The sequence below is a fragment of the Canis aureus genome, chromosome 2 (genome assembly GCF_053574225.1).
Source record: "Canis aureus isolate CA01 chromosome 2, VMU_Caureus_v.1.0, whole genome shotgun sequence".
In the NCBI taxonomy this organism is placed as follows: Eukaryota; Metazoa; Chordata; class Mammalia; order Carnivora; family Canidae; genus Canis; species Canis aureus.
In genome coordinates, this window is record NC_135612.1 from 66,462,690 (window position 1) to 66,477,045 (window position 14,356).

Sequence of the window (14,356 nt, forward strand, 5' to 3'; positions counted from 1 at the left end):
GAATTTGTTCATCTTATAACTAAAAGTTTGTACCCTTTGATTAACATTTCCCCATTTCCCTTACCCCTGTATCCCTGACAGCCACCATACTACTCTCTGTTTCTATGAGTTCGATGTTTTCTTTTCCAGATATAGTTATATCATGTGGTATTTGCCTTTCTTTAACTTATTTCACTTAGCATAATGCCATCAAAGTCCATCCATATGGTAAATGGAAGGATTTCTCTTTTATGGCTGAGTAATATTCCACTGTGTATGTGTGTGTGTGTGTGTGTGTGTGTGTGATATGTATATACGACATTTTATTTGTCCATTCATCTGTTATGTACTATTGGATTGTATCTATATCTTGACTATTATGAATATTACTGCAATAAATATGAGAGTGCAGATATCTCTTTGCAGTAGTGATCTCATCCCTTTCAGATATATGCCTATAAGTGGGATTGCTGGATCATATTAAACTTTTCTGACTTCTGATTTCACAGATAGGAAAAGAATAGTAAGACCTTTTTGGTTGAACACACCTGGGGTTAACATTTGCTTTAACATTGAATAATTTTGAGTATTCCAGTACCATCTTTACCCTCTATTCTTTGATGTTCTCACTTTCAAAATATAGCAAATAAGGCCTATTTTATAGGGTGGCCATAAGAATTAAATAAAGTGAAGCATATAAAGCACCAAGAGCAATTCCCAGCATATAATAATCCATTCATTTATTTATTCTATTTACTAAATATTTTCTTAAGAGTTTACTCTGCCACTGGGTATTATTCTAGGTACTGAGGATGCATAGATGAATAGCATAAAAACCTCATGAAGCTCACTTTATAGTGAGAAATTGGCCAATGAGGGATACTTCTCTTCTGATACACCTTTTCCAACATCTCATGGTTTATTAGTAGCACTCTTAGGGCTAGAATCTGACATGAGGACACAGTTGTCCTGAATCCCAGGCAAATGCTTGAATCACCAAATTTTCCTATTACATACTGACAAATATGAATCAGTATTGTGTATGTGTTTTTTAAATAAGTTTCTTAAAGGTTAGCATCATAATTTGGGGAGGAGGGAAGCTTAGAGGTATAGAGAAAAATAAGCTGAATGGAAAGGGCCATACCAGGATTTAGAGCACCCGCACTCTAATCCTGTTCCTCTGCTCCCAGCAAACTGTGAGAGCCTTTTCTTAATAGGCTCTGCCATTCTGGATCTCTATTTGCTTCAATATTAACTGAGAGTTTTGGATTAGATGCACGTGAATCTAACACTGATGTTTCTAATTACAAAAGATTTCCTTCAGTATCCATGAGTTCATTCATGTATTCCTTTATTTAATAGCTATTGAGTTGCCTCTTTATGCAGTGCAAGTTGGTAGACATTAGGAGTACCAATAGGATAAAATACATGACTCCAATACCCTTAGAGAGTACATTTTAATTAAAGAGGTTAACAGGTATGCAATGAATGATAACATAATATGCAGAAAGCTACAGTATAGGTGTGAAGAAAAGGCTGTTGTACTGAAAATGAGACTGAACTTATTTCCATTTGTAAGGATGGTGGAGAGAGCCTTGACAGAGGAGACGGTGTTCAACCATGGCATTTGATGGATATTGATAGATACAATTCAGATAGGCAAGGAATTGAGGAAGGAAAGTTCAGGCAAAGATGACTCTGAAAGTTTATGTCACTTTATGGCAATGACTAGTAGTTTGGTTTGGTCAGGTAATATTGTACTTTAAGAGGAGTGACCTACATCATTAGAGATGTAAGTTGGAGTCTGATTGCAGAGCATATAGACTATCAGATTTAGGAATTTGAACTTCATCTACTAGGTAATGGTTAAGTGTATATTTTCAGGTAGAGAAGTGGCATGATTAATTTACTTAAAAAAATAGAATTCTGGTGGTAGAATTGTAGATGAATTAGAGGGCAGTGAAGTGGAAGTTCAATTAGGAAGCAATAAAGATCCCAAGTAGGGCAATAAGAATTGAAATGAAGAAGTGGATTAGACACAATTAAGAAAAAAGTGACAAGTTTTAGTAACCATTTGAGTATAAGGGCACTGGACAGGAGAAGCTGGAGATGAATATGTCATGTCTCACTTAGGTGACTAGACACTCCTAGTTACATAGGGGAGAGAAGGGCGAACTTTGAGAGAAGGATGAAGGTTCTGGTTTGCAACTGAGGAGATGTCCTAGTGTGACAGACACCTAGATGGATGAATCTGATATATATGGACATTGGAGTCTGGAGCCAGCAAAAGAGACTTTGAGCCCTGTTGTCAGTGTATCCATCCATGAAATAAAATTATAATATAGGTGAGAAAATAGAGTTTATGGAGCAAATAGAGCTCCATATGGAGAAAACAGAGCATGAAGGAGTTAAAAGATAGTCCTGGTCCTCCTCAAACAGTGACCCTGTACCCAAGGGGAATTGCTCAATGTCATCTCAAAGAGGCAAAAGCCCAAGTGAGTTACTACAGGTAGAGATTCCTAGGGTATTAAATTCTGTGGTCAACAATCAAGAAGATAAGATTGAAGTGAGGGTATGCAGGAAGTAGAGCAAAGAATAGCATTATGGAAAGGTTGGTTAGGCAAAGTCTGACAAGGATCCAGAGGTGGGATCAAGTCCTGAGGGTAAGATTTTCTGAATTGCTCATGGGATGCTTTTATTAGTAGGTTAGGTTCATCTAAAGGGTCTGGTGTGTGATGAATGTTTTAACGACTTTTCCTTATTATGCTATGAAGGACAACATATATTCAGAACAACTAAGCCATAAAGAGAATTTTTGAGGTAAAATGACTGAAAAGTATAGTGGTATGGCTTCACCTAGATAGCTCAAGTTTAAGTCAACAGCATTTATTTTATATGTCATCTTTGTTTATGTATTTATTTTTTTAGAGTCATTGTTGACTATTGTAAATTTTATAATAATAGGAAAGCACATCATTTAAGGAAAGAGTGAAGAAATTATTTTCCAGTTCTATGCATATTGGATTATTAGTGGCAACATTAGCTGCCATTTTTGTTGAAAACAAACATGTATATATTTTTAAAAACAACTTTTGTTTGAGTAAAGTTGACATACTGTCTGTGTTTATATTGGCCTCATTATCAGTCAAGCTCTTCTAGTGGTGGAAAAATGGCTCTAAGTCGTGTGTCTTTTCACCATCAGGAGCAGAAGAGAGGTGAGAACTACTTCACTGTAGAAGCCACAACATATCAGAGGCTCTAAGCTAGTTATGAACTAATGTCTGAGCCAATCAGTGTGGCCAGAGGCATGGCCAGATGATGTGCTTCTGGTCAATGGGGCCTCACTTCTGGAAGTAGTTTAAACTACCTTAAACATATTGGCTAAAATTGAGGGGCATGCATTCCCAAAAGTACAAGAATGGTAAAGACACAAGCAGATGACCACTCTAATTTATCAAGGTGATTCTTTGTTATTTTGAAAGAATGCTACTCAGAGACAGGAGTTAGTTTTATTTCTCTCTGTCTGCTCCCCCATCTCTCTTTCTCATTTCCTAGTTGAATATAGAGGCAAAGATGTAAAGCTTCAGGAGGATCCAAGGCAAAAATACATAGGTAAAATAAGTCTAAGACACCAGGAAAGTGGTACATCAATGTCACCTGAGATTGCTGGTAATTTGAAATGCTAGAGACAGAGTTTGTTGTGACTTCTTATTAGCTATCCGAGGCTCTATGACCATGTCTGACTTGTATCCATTGCTTCAGATTTATTTTAGCTTCTAGGAAAGAATCATTGGCCTGAATACTTCATTTTCCAACCAACCTCAATAGCAATGATATTTGGTGTAATTTTGCAGGTTGGCTTTGTTTCAAACCATCAACTTTCCATCAACACGTTTTGTCTCTGAAGGCAAAATCACAGTTTCTGCCCTGTACATTTTTATGAAGGTTCTCATCTCTGGGGATGCTATATTCAAAGTTACCAGATGTGCAAATACAGCCTCAGGCTGAATCTGTGGCCCCATTATAATCGGACTTCCTGTTTTGACAACTCTCCGCTCATACAAAGAGGAACAGGTAGCATCTTGAAGTGAATTCACTGCAACCATTTGGAATGAAACCTTCCAGGTGCAGCAACTGACAACTACCTCAATAGAGAAAATGACAGCATTTGCAGCTTGGAGAGTCACCTCATAAATCTGCTGTCCCACTTTTAGTATACAGATTTTAATTTAGACTTGATTTATTAGAAAATTTCCAAGCTACTGAGAAATTAAGCATGGACTGAAATGCCTTTCATCAGAGAATTAATGTCAAGATCACTGGTGATGTAACATAGAGAAGAAATTACAGCTCAAATATAATGAAAAAAAAATCTTATTTAAAGTCAAGAGAATTGAGTTCTAGTTCATGAGTTGGCCCTGAGTAGCTGTGTGACCTTGGGCAATGTCCTTGTAGGATCTCATTTTCTTTACTTGTAAATAAAAGGCTGCAGTTGGAGGACTTTCAGTCCTAGTAATCTATTCCATTTTTGCATTCGTTACTCACAAGCTAAGAGAAAAAAGGAGATAGAAAAGAATGATAAAACACATCAGCACTGAATCTACTCAACGCTCACCATCATAATAAAATATATTTAAAAAGTTGCAAAAGGAAAAAATCTATTATACTTTATTTTCGACTCAGTTACCTAATTTCAGTGAACAAATGACCTCTAGTTACATTTACTTAGACCTAACTGGTTAAATTGTGTGGAAATTTTATTATATTTCAGAAGATCTTTAAATTTTTATTCTGCATCAGCACATCTGTGGGGTAGCATCCACTAACACCATTTAACCCCAAAAGCTTGTCTTTGGTGGATGGGCCACCCTCAGGTTACAACAGCCTCTCATGGAGTAGGAACTGAAGTGGACATAGAGATGTGTCACCTGGGATCTGTTACCTACCTTATGAGGCCCAGGGCACAAAATGCGGGGATCCATTTTTCAGTTACCAAGAATTTTCAGACAGCAACAGCAGAGCATTGACCCAAATAAAGGCCCCTGAGGGACCCTGAGTGACTGAAAAAATGATATACCCATAAAGCAGGCCCTGGTTTTACCCAGATGTCCCTATAAGGAAAGACTCGTTGCCTCAGCTGTCAGGAATGCCAAGGATGACATCAGCTGTGGCAAGCCACCTTGCTCAAGATCAGTAGCTTCTTGGGGTGGACCATATCCGACTGTGGCAGGGATAAAAAGGACCGGTCATTTTAGGCCTAAGTGAGACAACTTGGATGTGCCATTTCCACACCTTCTCAAGGGTCTGCTGAAGCTTGGTCTGTATCACAATTTACTACTTAGTTCTGCCTCCCCTGTCTAGTCCATAGCTGTTGTTTCCAATAGTACTTTCTGTATCCTAAATGTTGTCAGAGGCTGCTTCTGAAGACCCCATATTATTATTTATTTTAAGAATAAGAACTTTGAAAATTATGTAGTTTTAATTAAAAACATACAAGAAGAATCTTTACAAGAGAAGATAAGAATAAAATCACACAAATGTTTCACACCCAGTAAGGATAGCATTTGTATGTGTTAAACCTTATCTCAAGTTTCGCTCTGGGCCTGTGTACAGATAGAAGGGTTTGATGGTTCCGTAAAGAGATAGATGCAGATAGATATAAATAAAAATAAAGTAAATGTGAGGACTAAACAATATCACATACTAAGTCCACACAAGGAATTCAAAACACCACTAGGCACATAAGGGATAATGTCCCCAAATCCCTCCCTGTACATGTATTTCAATTGAAATTCTATTATATCACTGTTTTCCCACTGCAAATATCACTGGATGTTCACATATAAATGAGGTTCCAGGGAGAAGTTCACAACAGTAAAAGAAATATAAAAGGTGCTAAGCTTTTGGATGGATGCTGCTTAGTTGGTAGTTCCTTTACTGTAAGATGTAATAGCTCCCATGTGTTAATTATAATGACAATTGATCTTTCAAGGTCAAAACTCTGGAGGAGGAAAACCTTTCAAATTAGCAGCCAATGTAAGTTGAAATTGTCATCAGTGCCATTGGCCTGAATAATATGTTTTTGCAAGCTAGGAAGCCTTAATCACCAACAGAACCATAATAGAAACAGAAATATAATTCAGAATTCTCTTCCTGGAAGCTTTCTTCACTGAAGAAAAAAAAAAAATCAGGTAGAATATTTGGTTGCAGGGTTTATTGTTACCCCAACAGTGCAGGTTTCTTTGACAGCCTTCTAATTGTAAGGAGTACTGGGAGTCTTGGTCCCTATTGTAGTGCATTCACCTCTAAAATCTGAGGGTTTGACTGAATATAGTAGTGTGGAATAAGACTCGGCGACTTGGAGGTCCAATTTAGGATCATCACAGAAACCTAATATATAACCCAACAACAACAGATCCATCATTAAATCCCAATTAGAAAAAAAAAAATTCAGCTAGCCAAAAGGAGTATGTGTTTATCTGAAATAAGAACAGTACTTTGGGGCAGCCCGGGTGGCTCAGCAGTTTAGCACCGCCTTCAGCCCAGGGCCTGATCCTGGAGACCCGGGATCGAGTCCTACGTCAGGCTCCCTGCATGAAGCCTGCTTCTCCCTCTGCCTGTGTCTCTGCCTCTCTCTCTCTCTGTGTCTCTCATAAATAAATAAAATCTTAAAAAAAAAAAAAGAACAGTACTTTGAAGCAAACCAAATATGAAACATCTTCTTCTGCCCAGATGATGTCCTAGAAGAATGCTTTGCCAGATGTATGTTTCAAGTTAGAAGGAGTGCTCCTAGAGCCTCAAACTAAAGCTATCTTCAGTAAAAAGACAGAAGAATTGCAAGAATCATCTGCAAACAGACTTGACAGCCCTTGAGTAAATCTTTGGAAAGTCTAAAATCACCAGAATTTGAAGTCCTAGTGAATCATAAGTGGGCCATGTGCTGTGCTGATTGCAGCTCTGCAGGGTGGAGCCATGCGGGAATGGGTATGAATCCTAGCCCAGTCACATTTCATCTGTAAGAGTCGTCCAGTCTCTTAACCTCTTTACACAATAAATTCCTTACCTGTAAGTGGTGATGTAAACCACATCAAGTGTCATTGTGAAAGTGGTTTCAGATAACTTACATTAGGCACCAGGACAGAGCTGGCACACAATGCATGACAGCTATTACTCCTCATGGTATCATCTTTCAGAATTCTGCGGCACATGGGAAAGAGGGAGAAAAAGACAGAAATAGCAAGCCAAAGAAACATGAAGTTTGAAGCTTTCGAGGCATTTTAAGATTCAAAGAACAACTTGAAACACAAAGTGTTGCAGCAGGAAATGAGACACACAAACCTGGATGCTTAAAACATAGGAGGAGGTTTTCAATAGAAATAAAAATATGTATAAGAAAGTCTTCTATAAAGGGCACAGCCCTGCACTGTTCCTACCAAGAGTGTTGGTTGGGAGTTCAGTGATAAACAGAGCACCACGACAGCAGCCGCCATGGCCGAACATTAACAGCTTATTATGCATAAAGACATGCTAAATGCCCACCATGGATGTCTTATTTTATATTTTTATATCTTAATTTATATTTTATATTTATGAATATTCTTATTCATTTTATATAAATATATATTGTTTAGATGAAATTTATGTATTTATGTATATATTATTTGATTTTTTATTTTCATACTGGAAAAGTCCCCAGACATTGGCTTTTTTTTTTTAGAGTTTGCAATGTAATGTTTTGTATATGTTTCACAATATACATTGTGAAATGATTACCACAACCAAGATAATTAATATATCCATCACTTTATATAGTTACTGTTTTGAAACATGGGTTAAAAAGACTTATGAACTACTCTCAGGAAATTTCAACTATCCAACCCAGTATTATTAACTATAGTCACCACGCTATTCATTGTATCTCCAGAGCCTATTCATCTTCCATAATTGAAACTTTCTGCACTTTGACTAACATCTCTTCATTTTATTATTATTAACCCTATTTTATAAATGTGGAAAAAAGGCACATGTTCGGCAACATGCTCAGCATCTCACAAGCAGAAAATGGAGGATCCCAGTTGCCAGTTTGAGTCCTGCCTGTACATTTCTCATCTGCCATCTTGTGCCACAGACTGTGGAATGCCACGGGCTTCACAGTTATCAGGAGCCTGCTTGGCACTACTACATGTTAGTTGTTTACTTCCTGGCCACACAATTATTCAGTTTTTCTTAACTAACATTTATTTATTAAATAAGGAGTATACCAGTTCCTTCCTTGCAGGGTTGTTGTAAAGTTGCTATTATTATTAGTGTTTTTATTAATGTAGAAGATATTTACTCATTTCGTTGTTAATTTTCTTGTCTTTTAAGGGGCAAAAACACTTTTCATAACACTTTTCAAGCAGAAATCACTCTTCTGGTCCAGTGTTCTCCATTTTCTTCCTCATCTCTAAGAATTTTACATTTATTTATGTATAAGCTTATAATATTATTAGTCTTTCTCCCTGTAAGTTGCCTAATATGTAAGTTGACAACAATTTAAATATCTACTGTAATCTCATCCAAAGCAATAAAATCTGTGAAATCTCAAAGCAGATGAGATACTTTGATTTTTGGTTGTACTAAAATAACCAAATGACCATCACAAATTAAAATTCCAACCCTGTCCTGACAGGCTAGCTTTTGTGCCCTCAGTGGTATGAACACTGCACTTTGGAGAACAGCATTTAATCAACCTTCACACAAGAGTGCTGAGACCCAGAGGTGCAAAATGCTCCTGGGCATACAGATAATTCATGGCCAAGCTTGGAACTCACACTTCCAAATGGCTTACCAACTATACAAGATGGCAATCCTGTTCTTCAAAGCCAAGTTGCAGGTCCTTGGACTGAAGCTTAGGAAGGAAGTGTGAGATTGTTGAATCAGTTCATTTGAGGGGAACAACTGAGTCCCCTGTGTTGTGAAATGTGTCTCTGAAACTTAACACAGATCACACATTTTCATTCCTACTAAAAATCCTGTCAGAGTTTCCTCAAACTGGGCTTTGAACTCTTGGCTAAGTTTGAATTACATATGCTTTGGCACTGTTTAGGAGGAAGTGTTCTGGATAATGTTTCTCTACTAATAGAGGGAGACTTTCAACACTCTCATTGAAATGTTACTGAATTGGAATCCTTTTCTGTTCATTGTGCTTAGCAAGGAAGACACTGTTTTCTTTTTGATGTAGACAGAGTAAACAAATACTACTGTTACTACTGTGTATGTCAGGACAACACTCATTCCTTTGAAATGTCCAAGTGTGATGCTACTTCCCAAACCCAGATGGATGTTCAATGTACTAATTTCCTGTGCCATTCTGGATATGGTCTGTCAACATCTGGCAGACCATGAGATGAAAGAGGTCATAGTTTGAAACTGGAAAACCAGCTCTGACACTAAGTAATCATACAATCTTAGATGACCATATGACCTTAGATGATGAACTTAACTCATCTGGACTCTACTTTCTTCCTTTGGAAAATGAAGAGGATAATAATGCCTGGTCAATGAAAGTCACACAGATGTAATGAGGGTGAGAAAAAATATGTATGGAAGAGTCATTTATCAAAGGCGCAGCATTACATAACAATTACCAAGGATGAACTCTATTTTGGAGTTCAATTATAATATTGGAATGCACTTTAACACACCTTCTTTTTTTAGATTTTTTTTCCTAGATATTTTATTTATTTATTTGAGAAAGAGAAAGAGTGTAAGTGAGTGAGAGAGAGAGAGAGCACAAGGGTGGGGAGCAGAGGAGAAGCAAAGTCCCCACGGAACAGAAAGCCCTGATACAGGGCTCGATCTCAGGACCCTGGGATCATGACCTGAGCTGAAGGCAGATGCTTAACTAACTGAATCACCCAGGCACCCCTAAGACACTTTTGAAGGTGAAAAATGTTGGTTTAAAAAGTGGAAATGTGCACTTATGCTGTCACTCATTTTTTCTTCTATAAACTATGTTATTGGCTCCTCCAATTCTTATTTTTTTAATTCTTTAAACTAACTGGGCAGAGATGCTGAAGAAAGGTTCCTGGTGAATTGTTTTGTTACTTAGTTCAGAATAATAAGATGTTGCCAAATTCATTAAACTACATTTTAGGTTGGTACAGTATAATTTTCATCATGCTTGGGAAAAAAATAGAAACTACTCTTTTTGAGATTAATTTTATTTTTGCCAAGAAATTCATGTGCATAGTGAAAATAATTAAATATTATGAAAAAGGCTCTAAGTAAATATAGCAGGAACTTTGTTAATCTCTTCCTATGCACGAATCTTTTCTTTTGAGGTATCCTCTTTCAGCTCTCAAAGCCATTATTTCTGATTTTTATCTCTAAAACTCTAAATAACATGTTTATAGTTTTCTTTCTTTATTGATTAAATGCGAATATTATCTATTGACTCTGTATCATGGTAGTTAGTGAGTATTTAGCTCTCTTACATCTAGATTTCTGTTCTCTTCCTATGATAGGTTAGAGTTGACTGCAAAATCTGTGTCACCTTTTCCATTTGAGAGGTAGGACCTACTTCCCTCCCCTTGAATATGGACTAGCCTATAACTACTTTGATCACTGGAGTGAAGCAGAAGTGATGCTATGCTATTTCTGAACCTAGCCATTAGGAAGACTGGTAGTTTTTCCTTGATACTCTTGGATTACTTGCAGACTATTTGCTAGGTAGGAAGACTGAAGAATTTTAGACATGTTGTCCCACAGCAACCTCACAGTCAACCAAAAAGTATAGGGATGCCTTTGTAAGAAAGATTTATAGATATGAATATCATCTAATATAGTAGGCCCTAATAATATTCAAAAGAAACTCATGAAGTTTTAAAAATAATTTAAATGGTGTATGTATCACCAGCTTTGTGTGAAGAGTCAGAGAGAGCTCAGAGTAAGAGCTGTCAGAGCCTCTAACCTCTCAGTAGGAATCAGACTGGACCATGTGCTATCTAGTTTTCTTCTTATGGAAAAAGAAAGATAATTCATGATGGAACTGGAAACCCAGAAGACAGTCAAGAGCAATGGAGAACTTTCCCAAGAAGCAGGACCAGGATGGAATATAAGTACTAACAACACATGTCTAGTTAGGTGCCAAAATTTCTCTAGAGTAGTGACTGCAACATGAGTCTTAATAATCTCTTCTTTTTAAATAGGAGCCTCTGTGGTAGCTATTCTCCCTCTGTTCCAGCACTGTGTATTTGGTGTTCAGGGGTCATGTAACTTTGTGTTTTGTTTCTAGGTCTTTACATTGAAAGGACTATACTCATAGAACCATGCCTGAAAAGTCTCACCACTTTTTCCTTATTCATTCATTTTGTCCTCTTGTACCAGGGCTGACTTATGACTGCTTTGACAAATGGAGCATGGGGGAAGTGATGCTTTTTCAGTCTATGCATCACATTTAAGAGGACTGTAAACTTCTGCCTAAGTCTCTTGGATGCCTGAATATATGCCATGAAATAGATCACATAGAGAGGTCCTGAGACTACATAGAGAGAGAGAAGGGTCTAGCTAATCTAGGGAAGGTCCAGGCATGTGAGTAAGACTATCTTACATTCTCTTTTTTGTCAGTGTTTGGAAATAAAAAATGGCACTTGATTTTTCCCCCATTCACTGTGCAGAATTCTATGTAATTTTGCATTTTCAGTGCCTTTCTCTCAGCTTCTACCAGATATGGTGACTTCCAGGGCCTCTCTGATTCTCATTTCTTGAAAGAATAAATTCTGTTTTTTTTTAATAGGAGAAGGAATAAAATTTAGTTAGTTATTTCTTCATGGGGTAGGAGAAGGAATATGGGGGGTCAAATCCACATTTAAGCTTATCTAAATTTTCCATAGTACACAGTACACCAATTTTGAACATTTCTGGGATTCTTTGGGTTTAATCAAATACTTCTCACAATCATTCCCCTCCCAGGTGTTTAAGTTCAGATTTATAGTGTTATTTTGGTATGTTAACAACATAACAAATGCATGCTATTTATATAGACACTTGTGTTAAGAATTCAACAAATTATAGCTTTGCTTACATTGTTATCTCTATCTGTATGGTAAAGGATATACTGCATCTGTATAATGTAGAACACAGGAACACAGGAACTGTACTGTCTGGGTTCAGATCTTCATTCTGCTATTTCATAGTTAGGAGATGCTGAGCAAATTCCTTCTCTCTTTCCATTCTTTGCATCAGTAACCCTATCTGTAACGATGGGACCAATTAAACTATCTCATAGGGAGATATATAGCAATCAATATAAATCACCAAACCTTTAGATAATATTGAATGAGTATTAGCTACTCTTATTAATAACATCTCTAGATCCTCTCCAACTCAATGATTCTCAAATGAAGTATCTCTATAATGACATTTATTTGATCAAAATAAAGTATTGAATATGATGGAAGAGTTACTGTTTATTCATCTCTTTGACAGCTCATTAATCATCTCTGTAGGTTGTCTGGGAGGTTGGCTTTTGAGGGTTCAGCTTCTAGGTCTTTTTTACTTTCTCTCTGAGAGGCTACTGTGTACAGAATCATGGGCTAGTTGCATTTCTAGTGTCTTTATTATAAAGCTGGGATATAGAGTTTCTTCCCAGAAATCCAGCAAGACATTTTCACATTGTTATGGTACCATGGGTTTTATAAGTTACTTGCTCTTTGTAATGGATTGAAACCTGATCATTGTCTTCTTTAGATAGAACTTCATTAGCAAAGAAAGCATACTCCAAACTACAAAAAGAATGTTGTCCTTTAAAAGCAGTTGAACCCTGGAAACAAAAAAAAAATCTCAGTCAACCTTAAACAGAGGTATACACTTGGGCCTTATTTTGTGCAATAGAAGTCTTATGAAAAATCTGTATGAATCTTATTTTTGAAAAAGATAAGTACAGCGTCCAATTGTCTATGTGGTTATTTTAGTAATTTTCTGTGAGCAATGGATACTTACTGACAATTCAGGAAATGTATTAACATCTCCAGCATCAGTTATGTTTCTCTTCACTGAGTATATGTGGTTTCTCTCCCCAGGGAGTCCATAATCTAGTGATGCAAATGGACACAGAAATGAGTAATACTCAATGTATTCAAAAGTCATAGAAAATTTAGTAAGCCTACCTCCTCCTGTAATCTACTTCCTTATTCCATAATGATCTTCATCTTTAGTGTGCCTTCAAAATTTTTCCTCTGTAATTGTTTTCATTTGTTCATTCATAAACCAACATTTACTCTAAGCATATTTCTAGACCAAATGTTAGTTTTGGAGAAACCAAAGCAAAGAAGTCTATGTATTAAATAAGTAATTCCAATGGTTTTGGGACTGTATAGAATGATATCTGCATAGGGCCGGGGAAAGCCCTGTGGAAAAGATAGTAAAGTTGAGATATATAAAACAAATGGGGTTTACCCAAAACAGAAGGGCAGGAGAAAACCCAAGGTGCAAGAAGTCATACAGTGTATTGGGAAAATGGAATAGAGTTCATTCTGCCTTCAGTGAAAGATTCAGGATGTGGAGTTGGAGAATATGAGGTCAAAGAGGTAGGTAAGGGTCAAGTTGTAGAGAATCTTACAAGTCATATTACAAAGTGATAGGTTTATATTTTAGTATAAAAATTCATTAATCTATTGATTGATATTTAGATTGCTTCTATATCTTGGCTATTGTAAATAATTCTGTAATGAACATAGGGGTACATATTTTTTTTTCAAATTAGTGTTTTTATCATCCTTGGATGAATACCTAGAAGTAGAATTGATGGATTGTATGGTCATTCTAATTTGAATTTCTTTGAGGAAACTCTGTACTGTTTACCATAGGGGCTGTACCAGTTATATCCCACCAACAGTGCATAAGAGTTCCCTTTTTTCTACATCTTCACCAGCACTTGTTATTTATTATTTTTTGGTAATAGCCATTCTGCTGGGTGTGAGGTGATAACTCATTGTGGTTTTGAGTTATCATTTGCATTTCCCTGATGATGGGTGATTTTGAGCATCTTTTCATGTATCTGTTGGACCTCTGTTTATCTTCTTTGGAAAATGTCTGTTTAAGGATTCTGTCCATTTTTAAATCAGATTGCTTTTACTTATATAAAGAGTTTTATCAGTTCTTTGTATATTTTGGATGTTAACCTCTTATCAGATATATCGTTTGCAAATATCTTCTCTTATTCAGTAAATAAAAAAAAAACACTTTAAATTGTTGTCTGACTGGGTAATTTCCTTAACTGCTCCATCCTTTCTTTTTCTCATCTGCAAAATGAGCATAATAACAGTACTGGCACCTTCCATATAAAGTTGTTACAAAGATTAAGTGAGGCAACAATCTAAAATCATGACTGCCC

The 14,356-nt window shown here is 36.6% G+C and overlaps 1 protein-coding gene across 33 annotated transcripts in view; it reads left to right on the top strand.

Annotated features, from left to right (window-relative positions):
• LOC144301100 (uncharacterized) overlaps positions 1 to 14,356 on the top strand; it is a 217,777-nt gene that overhangs the window by 154,118 nt on the left and 49,303 nt on the right. For 5 of the 33 annotated variants that reach the window (XR_013367966.1, XR_013367985.1, XR_013367967.1 and 2 more), the window contains one exon: positions 3,834 to 4,613. The exons of 25 other annotated variants lie outside the window; for them this stretch is intronic. The gene's annotated coding sequence lies outside the window, so the exon portion shown is untranslated. Of the gene's footprint in view, positions 1 to 3,833; positions 4,621 to 14,356 lie in introns of those variants that run through there. 3 more of the 33 variants (XR_013368004.1, XR_013367993.1, XM_077877642.1) reach the window with 3 other exon arrangements.